Here is a 13,175-nt window from a genome sequence, read left to right on the forward strand (position 1 = left end):
TACAGACCTGAACACTTGGACTATTCTGAAATGAATGGCTAGACCAAAATTCTGGTGATTTAATTTCTTGGTTTTAGGGGGAAAACCTTACTTTTCAAAGTACCTTTGCCATCAGAGAAATAGCAATGTGAATCTGATATGCAGGATATTTTGCCTCAGCTGTATCTTCAGATCACATCTGCTTGTTTCACCAAGATAAACTATTTTTTGTTGTCAGCAGCAGAAAGACAGTGAATCTATGGTGGAGCAAGATGGATTCCATTCTGCTTCATATGTCATCAAAGATACCAGCTATATTCTGATTACTCAATTTATCTATTAATTCTTATGATGAAAGGGTGAGAAGAAAGAACAAAGCTTGTCTCTCTTGTTTCAGCTTGAGTTTGCAGTGCTGGCTGTCAGAAATATCATCTTTTGAAGTCCTTACTGCCATCTATACACATTCATGCATAAAAGTATAATTGTCATTTAACTAATGGAAAACGTATTCTGATAATTTTCCACATTGCCTCACATTCATTGTATGTTCTGTTCTGCTGTTTCTTCTAATATCCTCATCTTTACTCATATTTTGGTAATAATATACATCAGGTTTTTAATTAAAACGTTATGAAAATCAGGAAAAAAAAGAAAAATGTAACAATAAAGATCAATTACTTTTAATAGTTTGATGATGGAAATACACATTCAGAGCTCAAATTCACTACAGAGCCATGCTCAAAATATTTTAAAGCTATGTATCCACTACAAAAAAACCCTGCTTCTGTAATCGCCAGAAAAAAACTAGCAGTGGTACTGTTTAAAAACATCAAAGAACCACTGTCATCTTCTTCCCTACCTCTTTAAAAGAAGGGATTAGTTGAGAAGCAGTTCAAAGTGCAAGCCAGAGCTGTTTCAGGGAACTTCAGAATTTGGAGCAGGTGTTATTACCATATGTGCTAGTAGTACATCCAGTAGCAGTGCAAGTCATCCTGGCTTAAAGGAGAAGAAAACCTGACTCAGTATTCCCAGCAGATCTCCCAGACAATGAATCACAGGTTGAGGAATCGGAAGATATGGACAGGCAGAAATAGAAATATTTTATGAGGGTTACCATGAGGATAAAAGAAAGGAAATCATGCTTAAAACAATTCACCAAAGCAAGTAAAAAAAGTCAGAAGTTTCTTATTTGTTAGAAAAAGAACTCTTAGCTAAATTCACACAGATGATATGTTTTCATGACAGAATTATAGAAGATTGACACCAGTATTGGTGTATACAGGTCATCATTCTTTAGCCATAAAGCTGTAAGGAAAATGACAGTGTCCTCCCAAGTGTTGTAGTTACTTAAGTGTTATTACAGACACCTAAGGTCATACTTCCCATAGTTCTCCTTTCTGCAGTGGACTGGGCTACTCTCTGATGCTTTCCTGGTGAATGACTAGAGAATTTGTCTGTACCAAGCCAGTTAGGGGACTTACACATGGGTACTAGAAGACATCCAGCCTTTTAATGCTTGTCCTTAACCTTCTTTGGGATTGAGCACTTAGCTCTTTTCCACATGGAAAAGAAATCCCAATATTAGCCCCATAGTTCCAGCCAGTTAGCCCAAGCCTAAAGCACAAACGATTTCAAATGCAAAAGGCTATGGACAGAAGGGGGTTTGGGCCACAGCTAGCATGCAATGTTATATGCAAATATCACTCAGATTTCATACAGAAGATGATTTTATTCAGTAGTATAAACCATGAATAAGAGGCCTGGAATCTGACCTTTTAAAAATATAAGCAAAGGAGTTGTTCCACTTGCTCTGCTCTATGCAGCTTCACAGATAAAAAGCACAGTCACTCCCAACTTCTTGCCCTTATTAATATCACAGTTATTGCTGTGATACTTGGCTAAAAAGGCAAGACAAACCTTCAGTCTGCCCTTACCAGAAAGGCATCAAAATCATAGTTTCAACATATATAAAACAGTGCTCAGTGGAAATGTGTTGTTTTGCTATGCCTACTCAAAGGAAGAGAAATTCCACTTGCAAAAGAGTAAGTATGGAGACATGTCTAGTTCTCTGCATCTCCTCAGCAAGGAGGTAGAGGGAAGCTAAAGAAGAAATGAAAACTTTGTGTCCAGCTGCATCACTCATCACACTTTGTGCCAAAACATGCACTATGAATCACTGTAGGGTTTTTTACAGTTAGGGACTGGAATTGTCTCCAGGAACTGGACATCTTAATACTGCCTGTTTATTCATTGCAGAGGAAGTCACAATTCAACCTTACTGTCTATACAATCTCAGCTTAGTTGTGTTATTTTCTTTCTGGAATATGGCATCTCCAACCACCAAATGCTATAGATTGACATTTACAATAGGACTGCTGCTGGATAAATATTACCAGTGTGAGCCCACTGAGCAGTGGCCCACAGTGTCAGGAGTCATATGTTACTGCTGAGCAGCCCATGCATCTACACAGTGTAGAGCAGCACCATACAGAGAGACTGTCCTACGTTCTGGGAAGAGAACAGCTTGGCTGAACTTATCGCACTTGATTAAGTTCTGTGCTAAAGTGCTAAATCGCTTTCAGTCTTGAGATCATATCCTGACAGTTGAGAAAAGAGTTAGTTTGCAATTTTCTCACCCAATTGGATAGACTATGGTCTTGCAGTGGGATAGAGCTTACATAGTTTTAATGTCAACATTGTAGATAACTATAAGTGAGTTAGTCACCATAGATTGCCTTCATCACCCATGAAAATAAGTTAAGAATTTTGGAACACAATTAATCTGGCCTATTTTAAACGTCTATAGGCTGACTCATATCCCAGAAATGCCTGTTTTTCTCATTGATGAAAAGGGTGACTTCTCATCATCAGCTTAGGGTGACTACTTGAGAAAGAAAAAAAACCCCCTATGTTACAAATATCTCCAGCCAGTCAGATGAATCCTGTGCAAGGAGACTAACAAGTCACAGAGCAGGCAGGCAAGTTTTAAGCCAAATCTATTCAATATTTTCTGCCCTGATCCACTGAGAAATTGTTCTGCAGTCCACTCAGCACAAAGCAAATGAATACGGTACAGCTGCTCTCCAGGACTGAACACTAAAATATGGGACTGGCTACAGGAATGACGAGGTCCACAAAAGGTTACTCATATCCCAGGTTTAGACAAAGCCTTTCCATCTAGCTTGCCTTGTCATAGTCTACTCATTCAGGTCTGCATTATGCCTTACCTTTCCATCCATCCAAAGACATACTCAGAAAAAAGTTATGCATGGTTTGTGAGGAAACCCGAAACCATATTATCATCTTGTGACTGAACAAGATTGGAATTTGTTAGTGATCTCATTCAAACCAGTGTAAATCAGGAGTAATTACATCAAAACTAATGGACATAACCTACTAGGAAGTGAGAATCTGTTTTAAAAATAGCAGCAAAGCTTATATTACATGAATGATAGAAGCATGAAACTTGGGTCTAATGAAATGGTGTGGTCTTTTTTATGTAACAGAGAGAAATAGCATTGTAGCTGAACTGTTGAATAAAAGTTTTCACTTAACTTACAGTACATTTTACTGTCATCAAAAAAACATTTGGGAATAATAGTTTCCAATGAGTCTCTGTTGAAATTTTGGGATAATAAACTTTTATATCTTAATATTTATGATTCTAATAAACTACCACAATATTAAAATGAAAGATACAAACTCTGAGGTCAAAAACTACAATTTGTTGTAAGGCAAAACAATTTTGTATAATAAACCACTATTGAAATCGAAGATCACTTCCTATAATTTAATAAGTAATCCCCTTGGTGATATATCCCGGATATTAAACTGGTTTAACTCACTTGGACCAGCTGTTTTAAATTGGTACATAATATTCTGCCAAATGATAATACAAAAATAAGCATGAAATGACATGGTAACCATTTAAGTTCTGACTTTTACCTTTGTTGCCTACCATGAAGTGATCACAAGTTGGCTAATCAGGGATCAGTTAATTAATTCATTACTGTTAATAGCAGAGAATGACAAGTATAAAGATAATACTTTGTTTCTTAGCTCACCGATAGCACTGTTGGATAAGATGTCAGTTGACCAGATGCAAGTGGCTGATTGGATAACATATCTCACAGCTCCCAATCCAGCTAATAGATGCCAAAGAAGTTAGTGCTTTTTTCACCAAAAGCATCCAGCTGCAGACTATCAGTGCTTCCATAATGAAGTCAATATAGCTTTTACTTATAAAACTTATTCAAAGGATACTGTCTGAGTCTGAGAGGAAAAACATTTTCAAAAGGCTCTGTCATGTGCAACCAAAAATATTCCATACATGTATCTTTCATTATATTTCAAAGACACTTGTGTTAGACTAGTCAGTCATTAGAGGAGATGACAATTTATCCATTACTTGTTCCATATGAATGTTTGCTTATGCATCAGGTTCAAACTTTTCAGTCTTATGTGTGGTACATGAAGGAAACTGCCCTTTAGTAACCAGGTTAGAAAGATGATGAGCCAAAGCCAAAACTATGCCACATTTTTCCTTGATATCAAAGGTACTCAGTGGCTACAATTTACCTTACTGCTGGGTGAGGAAGTTCCCTGCTCACTGCAAATGAGCTTATGAAACCTATAATTTTGGGGGAAATGGAAAAATGTTGTTCTAAGGCATAAGACCTCACTCAAGAACAGGGCTTTGAAGTGCATGGAAATACAAGCAGCAGTTCACCACAACTGACAGAGACTAGAAACTCATGATGTTTGGTTCCCAGAGCAGGTACTAATGCCCTTGGGTAAGTCTCTCTGTGGTCAAGAAATCACACATTGTGTTGGTCATGCAATAGGACAGGCTGCAGCCACTACAATGTGGAACCACATCCCACAGAATCTGGTGCACTTGAGAGCTATGTTGGCTTGAGGTCTATAAAAATGACAGTTTTATTTACACAGTTGTTCCATTATGCTTGCTGAAGGGAACAGAGAGAGATTGCTTAACATGCTTCTCATTTGTTTATTTGTTTTTCTTTATTGGATAAAAGTAGTGCTCAGGAAATAACTAATGCAACTGACAGCACTGACTTGAAGAAGGGATGATGGCAAACAGAGACAGTTCTGTCTGAGAGTAGTGAATGGCAGGTTCTCTACCCACCCAGCAAATCCTTCTTTAAACAAGTGCCCTCTGTGGGTGGGGAAAGATGACCAAGAATATTTCCATTTGTGAAAGAATTGTGGTCTAACCTCAGATCAACAGACCTAATCAACACTAACCCAAGCAAGTGCTTAGCCCCATTGCAAACAAGTGTACACTGCATTAGTTTGGAAGCTGACTCAGGAAAGTCAGTTGTGGAAATACAAAATGCAGGTCTACCCTCAAAGTTTGTGACTGACGTTAATGGAAATGGCAGTTTACTCTCAGATTAAAAATAGGCTGGGTTGGGGAATATAACAATTTCATAAGAATCACCCCTTGATTATTTATTGCCAAACCCTTAGTGGTGTCAAATACTCCATAGAGGTCAGGGAAGAGCTATGTAGAACTGTCAGTGCTCCTAAAAGTTTGTGCTGGCTCATTAGAGTGCGGCTTGTTGACTGAAGCAATCACAAAGAAGCAATGTCTCTTTGCCACTCATTGAGAGATGTGAAATACCTTCTGAATTTTGCAGTCGTTGATGTAACTGAGGCTGTGTGCTGAAACAGCCCTGCCCAATGAGATCAGTGGAACAGCAATAGCGTCTCTTCCGAATATCATATTTGTGGTTTTCCTCTTTCATTATAGTTGACTGAGTCAGGGTAAGACACTGGAGCAAATGTAAAACTCATCAATTTAAAAAGTGGCATCTTTGTATCTGACCCTCATCTGACATAGATGGGGAATATCCCTATGATTATAACAAAGTTGTATCTCTTTACTCTAGGCCCTGAAGCAGCTGGATTTCTCCATTTTTGTAATTTAGACAATATGACAAAATGCTCTAGAAGTAGTAGTTAGGATTTCCTCTGTTTTGTAAAGCACCAAACACTCTGGGGGGCTCAGAAATAATTCTCAAGCATTGTTTCAATGTGTTTGAAAGTGTTTGAATTCACTGACTGTTCTCAGCTATACAGGAACACACACACACATGCATACACAAACAGCTCTTGAAGGAAATCAGAGCATCTGAAGGAAAAGGTTTACTTTACTCTGGGTGATCTCAGCTACATTATTTACACACAAAAATCTCTTAAAGGGAACCATAAAAACACATCAAAGTGCAGTGACTTTCTTGTGCCCCTCCCTCCCAAGCTCTACAACAGGTTTTGCAGTTTATCTTCTCTTCCTGGTCAGTCTCTTCCAGATCTTGTAATAAAACAGAGTACATGAAAACTGAAACTTTTCAGGAAAAATGTTGTTAAATATTTTCTTTTAGAAACTGATTCTTCTCTGCTGAGTTTTTTACATATTTTTATGAATCTTTCAGCCCTCTCTCTTCTTGCTCTGTAAGGGGCTCCCTTAGGAGATGTACACATATATGAACACGGTGATCGTATCAGACCCTGTGCTTTGTGGGCCTCACACTTTGGAAGCAATAAACTAATATCTAAACCACCATCTTTCCAGTTTGCTCCTCTCCTGAGCAGGGAGCAAGGCTGTTTGCAGAACTACCAAGCACCTACAGTAGGTGCAGTCCTTCAGAAATGTCCTAGGATGATCTGCATATGGGACCTGTCACAGCCAGGAAGCACTGGATCTAACTGTATGTTTAGCCACAAAATTGGATCACAGCAGGACAACTTGCCGTGTTTGCTAAAACTTGCCCTGTGCACTACCGCTTGTACATAAGAAATCAGGACTCGGGAGACTCAATTTCTCTTCAACCACAGATTTCCTATGTAGCCCTGAATAAATTGCCCCACCCCTCCACACCTTGGGTGTTTGCCCATAACTTTGGGATCTCTAAAGGGAAATAAGTACCTGACATTAATGTCAGGGTAGCAGTCAGATGTTATGAAAATGGTGATTGCACAAGCAGTTCAGCAGAAAGAAGATGGCACACTCTCCAGTGTGTTTTCTGGACTACCAGTGGATATAGTGTATGTAGAACGATAAGGCACACCAGCACTTCAGTTTCTATGTGGGACACCTACACTTGGGGTTTGGGATTTAAGCACTGGCTCGATTCTCGTTATCCACAGCAATTCATGCTCAGGAAGAGGTGGAAACATGAGTCAGGACCCAGCAAGTCATCTAGCAGCTGCCAGAGGATGTCTGAATGTCTTGCTGTAATAACCTCTTTGCAATTTCTCGTAGCCATTTTCCTTCTCAGATGGAGAGGACGAAGGGAAAATCATTGTTTCATTATATAAATGAAGACAGCGCCTTTTATTAACACATCTTGTCTTACACAACTGATAGCAGAACTGATGGCCTGAATTTGGAATAATAATACACTTTCCTTCTTTAGCATTCTCTCTAGCTCTGTCTCTTAGATGCTTGTACTGCTTGACGTGTGTCCTCCAAGATGCACCTAGTGAAAGGTAACAGTACGTATTTCAAAGAGATGCAAGACTGTTGTTCTGGCTTGTATCTTCACCATAGCATGACATTTGTATTGGCTGCTGTGCCTTCAAATTTCTGAATTACCCTTGAGTGTGCTTTGGCTATTTCCATCATTTTAAGGCCTCCCTTTTCCTTATAAGCCCACCTGGAAAATGGCAATAAAACTTACAAGCTTTAGGGGGCTTGTTTTCCAAAGTTCACTGCAGCTCTAGTTGTTTTTAAGAGAGCTTATCACTTTATCAGGCATAAAGGATTGTTATAATTCTGTATGCCTAAATATTTGAGGTTAAGTGAACAAAACAGTTTGGTTTGTACAATATCTATTCAGGACAGGGTCTGTTAAAATTCAGGTGACAAAAAACCCAATCATTTTAGTTGTTGTTTCTAAAATATCTTACACATTCCAACAAAATAAATTCTTTATGTTGGTATGTGGAAGCTTCAGCTTGGAAGAAGAAGGTTGGATGTTCAATTCAAACAGCAATAAAACACCAGAATCTTAAAAATTAAAAGCATAATCATTCATCTAAAGAAGTTGTCTATGACAACTTTTTTCTTTGTTATGGTAAATACAGCCTTTTAATGTTAGATACAAGTGAATTACTCTCTAGACCAAAGATGGTTTCTCTAGACCGAAGGATGGTGGCAGCCTGGAGACAAGCAACCATGATCTGCCCTCTTCTAAGAAGATAAACAAAGAAAATTCCTGATTAGTCACATAGTTCGTACTTTAAAAAGACATAATTTCCAAAAGGTGAGGAATGTTATGAGCAAAATTCCTGGAAAGTGAAATGTAAGCAGAGAACTTTGAATGAAACTTAGGCATTCTTTTAGATGGCTTTATTAGATGGCTAGACCCCCATGATTTCACAATCAAGAAAGAACAAACTTTGGCTAAAAGCCCGACCTCATTTTATAGAAATTGGGAATATAAAAGCAATGTATAACACATGAAAATAGACATAAATGGCAGATTTAGTCAGCAGTATGAAAGAGAAATTCTGAACAAAAGAATTAATATGAGAAGCTAACAGCATGGGGAAATAATTGCTGTCTTTAAGAAAAAGAGAAATATCTTTTAAAATTTTTATTAAAAAGAGAAAAATATGCAAGAAGTGATATAATCTTGTCATTAGATAAGGATGTTAAATCTGTTAATAATGATAGAGAAAAAGAATAAATGTTCAGTAAATATTGCCTTCTAATACTGGGAGGAAAAACAGGATCATTTAATTGCTTCACATAAGGATGATTAAGATCTTTCCAGTCCTTCATATACCAAGAAGGATTTGAGACAAAAGCTGTTAAATATTTTTATATCAGTAGGCCAAATAGCTTGAATCCAAAAGTCCTCAGCAGCTTCCCAATAAGGCAGCTGAATCACTAATGTTACTTTTGAATAAATCTTGAAATACTGTAGAAATTCCAAAAGACTAGAAGAGTACAAATGCTGTGCCAATATCCAAAAAGGTTAAATTAGGCAGGTTACTGGACATCAATCCCAGTAAAAATAATTGAAAAACTGATAAAGAACAAACTGATATGATTAAGAACTGTCTGACAATTTCCAAAGGTAACTAGCCACGGGGCCCACTTCTGCCTCTAGTGTCACCTCTCAAGAATTGCCTCAAGGGTGACCACATCCAATGTAAAATATTCCTAAAATATTGGCAGAAGATGGTTGTGAAAGACACAAAAACTGGTGGAAGGGCATATAATGATACACAAAATTAGCTGACTTATTTACCCAGGTGAGACAATTTCAACTAGCCAGTTTAATACAGCCAAACTTCTGCAGCTGTTCTAAAACAGATCTTAAGAGACAAGCAACAGAGCAGAAGTTCCTAATGTAATTTTGAAAAAAAACCCCATATATGAACCTTTTATTGTATAAACTAAGTAACAAATACAAGCAGGGTGATGATTTTACTTCTGTATGTAATATTGATGAGATTGATACTAGAATATTGCATACACATCTGGTGTCCATATTCAGGGGAAAAAAAAGTTGAAAAATTGGAAAGGATGCAGAAAGGACCTTAAAAATCATTTCAGGATGGAGAAAATGCCTTGCAGTGGGGCACTGGAAATGCTCAATCTGTTTAGATTATAGTAGATTTAAGGGTAGCTTGATTATATATGCATGTACATTCATTAGGAAAAACACTGAACACTGAAAGGACCTTTAAACCAAAGAAAAAAGGTCTAAAGAAAATCAATGGGTACAAGCTAAAACCAGACAAGTTTAGTTTGGAAATAAGACACATTTTTCAGCAGTGAGGGAGATTAGTCAGAAAAAGCAGCTACAAAGGAAAGTAGTGAATTCTCCTTCTCTTCATACTAATATTGGCTGCATTTCAGAAAGATGTGCTTTAGCCAAACAAAAGCTATTCTTTAGTCAGAGATTTTTGCTCAATTTAATATATTAAGTTGCCCAATTATTCCTTCTGAACTTAAACACTTTATGTAGGATGCAACTCATTTAACTTTAGTTGTCTACAGTGTAGACCTCTGAACCTCAGGTAGCCTGCCTAAGATTGCTTTAGAGTCAACAGACGCTTTGTGGGCTGGATTCATCTCACCCATTTTAGAAACCTGCATTAGGATGAGATTAATCCTGAAAAGCGCCTGCTTCTCTTTACTATAAAGGAGATGTTATAAAGGGAACAAAAAGAGGCTATAAAGGGAATTTAAATAACTAGCTCTGATTTTGAGATTTCCACTGAAAATGCATGCATTCAGTCAGGTGAATCCTACCTAGGTTTTGTGTCTGAGTGTCAGGAAGGCAGTTTGACAAATATTCCTGAGCAGTAAATCTAGTTCAGCAGGAAAGGCAGTACCTGGATTTCTGCTAGGTTTAGGTGAGGTAGAGGTTTGCGATATTTCTTCTGTGCCTAATGTGTAGCTGTTTACACACACTTATTTAGATTTTGTCTTCCATCTGTTTCAGGCTCAAACATATTTTAAAACCTAATAATAAAAATTTATGCTTTCCCTATGTTTTAAAAAGAGATTTTCAAAAGGGACTTAAAGATGAGGAGTTGAATCTCTTTATTTGCTAAGGGCCCAACTTTTCATCGCCACCCAGTAATCCAGCCCAGAGGGAGGGCACAGAACAAAATGATATCCAGTGCAAAATAAGATCTCGCTGTGATTCTGAATTTTGGGATGTTTTCCTGTTTGCTTTGAACTCCATATTAAAACAAGGCAGAATAAATATTCCCAACAACAGAAGAAAACTTGAGAATGAAATAAGTCACAGCTCTTAATGGACAACAAGCCTCAGTCACTGAGAGCAGGCACACGAACACACACAGAGTTAAAGGGTTTGTGAAGATTGAGGGGTTTTGTGTTTGGAAATAAGCAAGATGTCCCACACCAGAGTCCTGGTCAACTTTTTACACAAACAACATGGCTTGAAGTCAAGGGAAGATTTGCCTCAGGAAGGACTAGAGGGTTGGATTCAATGTACTGTTCATTATGGCTATTTTCCTTTTCTTTACGAGCCACCTGGGAATCTATCTCCCTGTTTCAACTGACATGAACTATTTTGTTTCAACATTATTTTTTACTGTTCTAGCCTGTATGCTTTATTGATGTTGATTATAATTTGGTTGCTCACCAACTTAAATTGAAAGGAAAAGCTGCAGTCCAAACCCATTTCTGTAGTGATTTAAGAACAGCTAACATGTACGATGCTTGGACCAAACTTTCTCATTAAATAGTTATTACTGAATTTTTGTTGTTGTTGTTAAGAAACGTTTTAATACCAAAGCACATTTCACCTATATATATTTTAAAGTGTATAATGCTTCTCCTAGATAGACTAAGTACATAAATAAAAACATTATACAAACAACGAAAATTATTAAGGACTTAAAAAATGCACTTGTGGAGCATCTAAAAAGGGTAGGGTGTAGCTCAGACATCATGCATTAACTGTGTGCCATAATTAATGTTATAGATATATGTAACTTGGAACTTCCATTTATCCTTACTGAAAATAGCAAAAATATTAATACGCTTAAAATAATAACAGAAATCTTTTCTCCTTAAAAATCACTTCACTTGTGGAACTCCTTGCTACAAGGCAATTGGAAAAAAAATCTCAGCATGTCTTTTTTTAGATCATATTTTTAAGATTGCTTAGTGTACAATTGTAAAATAACGCACATGGAAACTTGGAAATTCATTGGTTAACTAGGTAATTAATGAGTTAGCACACAATTTACCATCTTCTTGAAGTTCAAAATACAGTTCTCTGTGCTGCCATTTCTATTATTTATAGAGATCAGCAAAGATATAAAAAACGTACATCAAAATCCATAATTGAAGCCTTACTGAGCAAACACAATTTTTCTCATATTTTTTCCGCTGAAAGAAGGATGAGGTGGAGAATGGACCAAGCATTAGCTAAATCATTACATTACTAGAAGATGGCCTTACAGTACAAGATTGAACATGACCTAAGATCCTATACAGAGCAGATGTGAACTGTTGACTACCCATGGTCAAGGAGAAAATTCTCCTCTGGAGTGACTATTTCTACCAAATTGTCATTAAAGGGACACCTCTGCACATTTCTCATAAGTATCTGGCACTCCCTAGTGAATCATTGTCAGACTAAAGAATACTTTTCTTTTCTCAACTCCAGCTCCAACTTTAAAATACTGTTGCGGTAGTGCCACAGAGAAGGCCCAAGCTCTGGCATGCAATTGTCCATATGGTTAAATCGTTAACGCACCTATGGTCTATGCCAACTAACATTCCCCTAGGCGGTAGCTGAGCACAGTTCAAGGTGACTATATAGGTCAGGAATAATTCCCAATAGACAGTTTAGATGTGGGTAACCTGCTTCGCAGGGAAAGAGGTTAGAGGTACAGATGCATGCCATGCTGTGCCACCCGCCCTCAGGTCCAGAAAGCAGGCCCTGCACCATTCTACTAACAGCATAGGTTTAGTCTTTGTGTACAAGAAATAATATAGTGATATGGAAATCCTGTTCTCTGTCCTTTGGAGGATGTGGGAAAGCATCTCTTTTCAGGCATAGGAAATCCTAAGATTATCTCTGAAATTATGAGGGACCACAAAAACTTGCCAGTCAAAAGAATGGGGGAACCTACAGATGAATAATGCTTTTGCTGAGCAAGAAGAAATAGCAGCATGATATGTCACCTGCTGGCAGCAGTGTGTGCTGCTGATGGCACAGCTGGTGAGGTTGAGGGCAGCAGGATGGAAGGGTTGGGTGGGTGGTAGGAAGAGACAAAGTTTGGAGCAAGAACCTCGTGGCAGTGTCCCTATGGCCTTTCTGATCTCTTTCTTGGAAAGGTCAGCTGGCTCAGAATGGCTCACATCCATAGTGTTCCTACACTGGAGTGGTTGTATGGTATCCAGCAAAAAGCCCACCTAGCCTCAAAGGCAGGTCCAAAAAGCAGATGCCAAGGTAAGAGCATAAGAACAGGGTAAGCAGCTAGTAAAACTGCACCTACCTGCAACTATTTCCAGAATTCAGTGGATTTCTCTTTCTTGAATTTGCCTTTCTCCTTTTGAATTTTGGCACATACAGCATCCTATGCCAAGGAACTCGACTGCTTAACTGCACCCCAAGTGAATGAGCTTCTTACTTGGTTTTGTGCTTCCCTTCTTCTAGCTCCAGCTA

Source organism: Haliaeetus leucocephalus, unplaced genomic scaffold (genome assembly GCF_000737465.1).
Source record: "Haliaeetus leucocephalus isolate CR32 unplaced genomic scaffold, Haliaeetus_leucocephalus-4.0 Scaffold217, whole genome shotgun sequence".
In the NCBI taxonomy this organism is placed as follows: Eukaryota; Metazoa; Chordata; class Aves; order Accipitriformes; family Accipitridae; genus Haliaeetus; species Haliaeetus leucocephalus.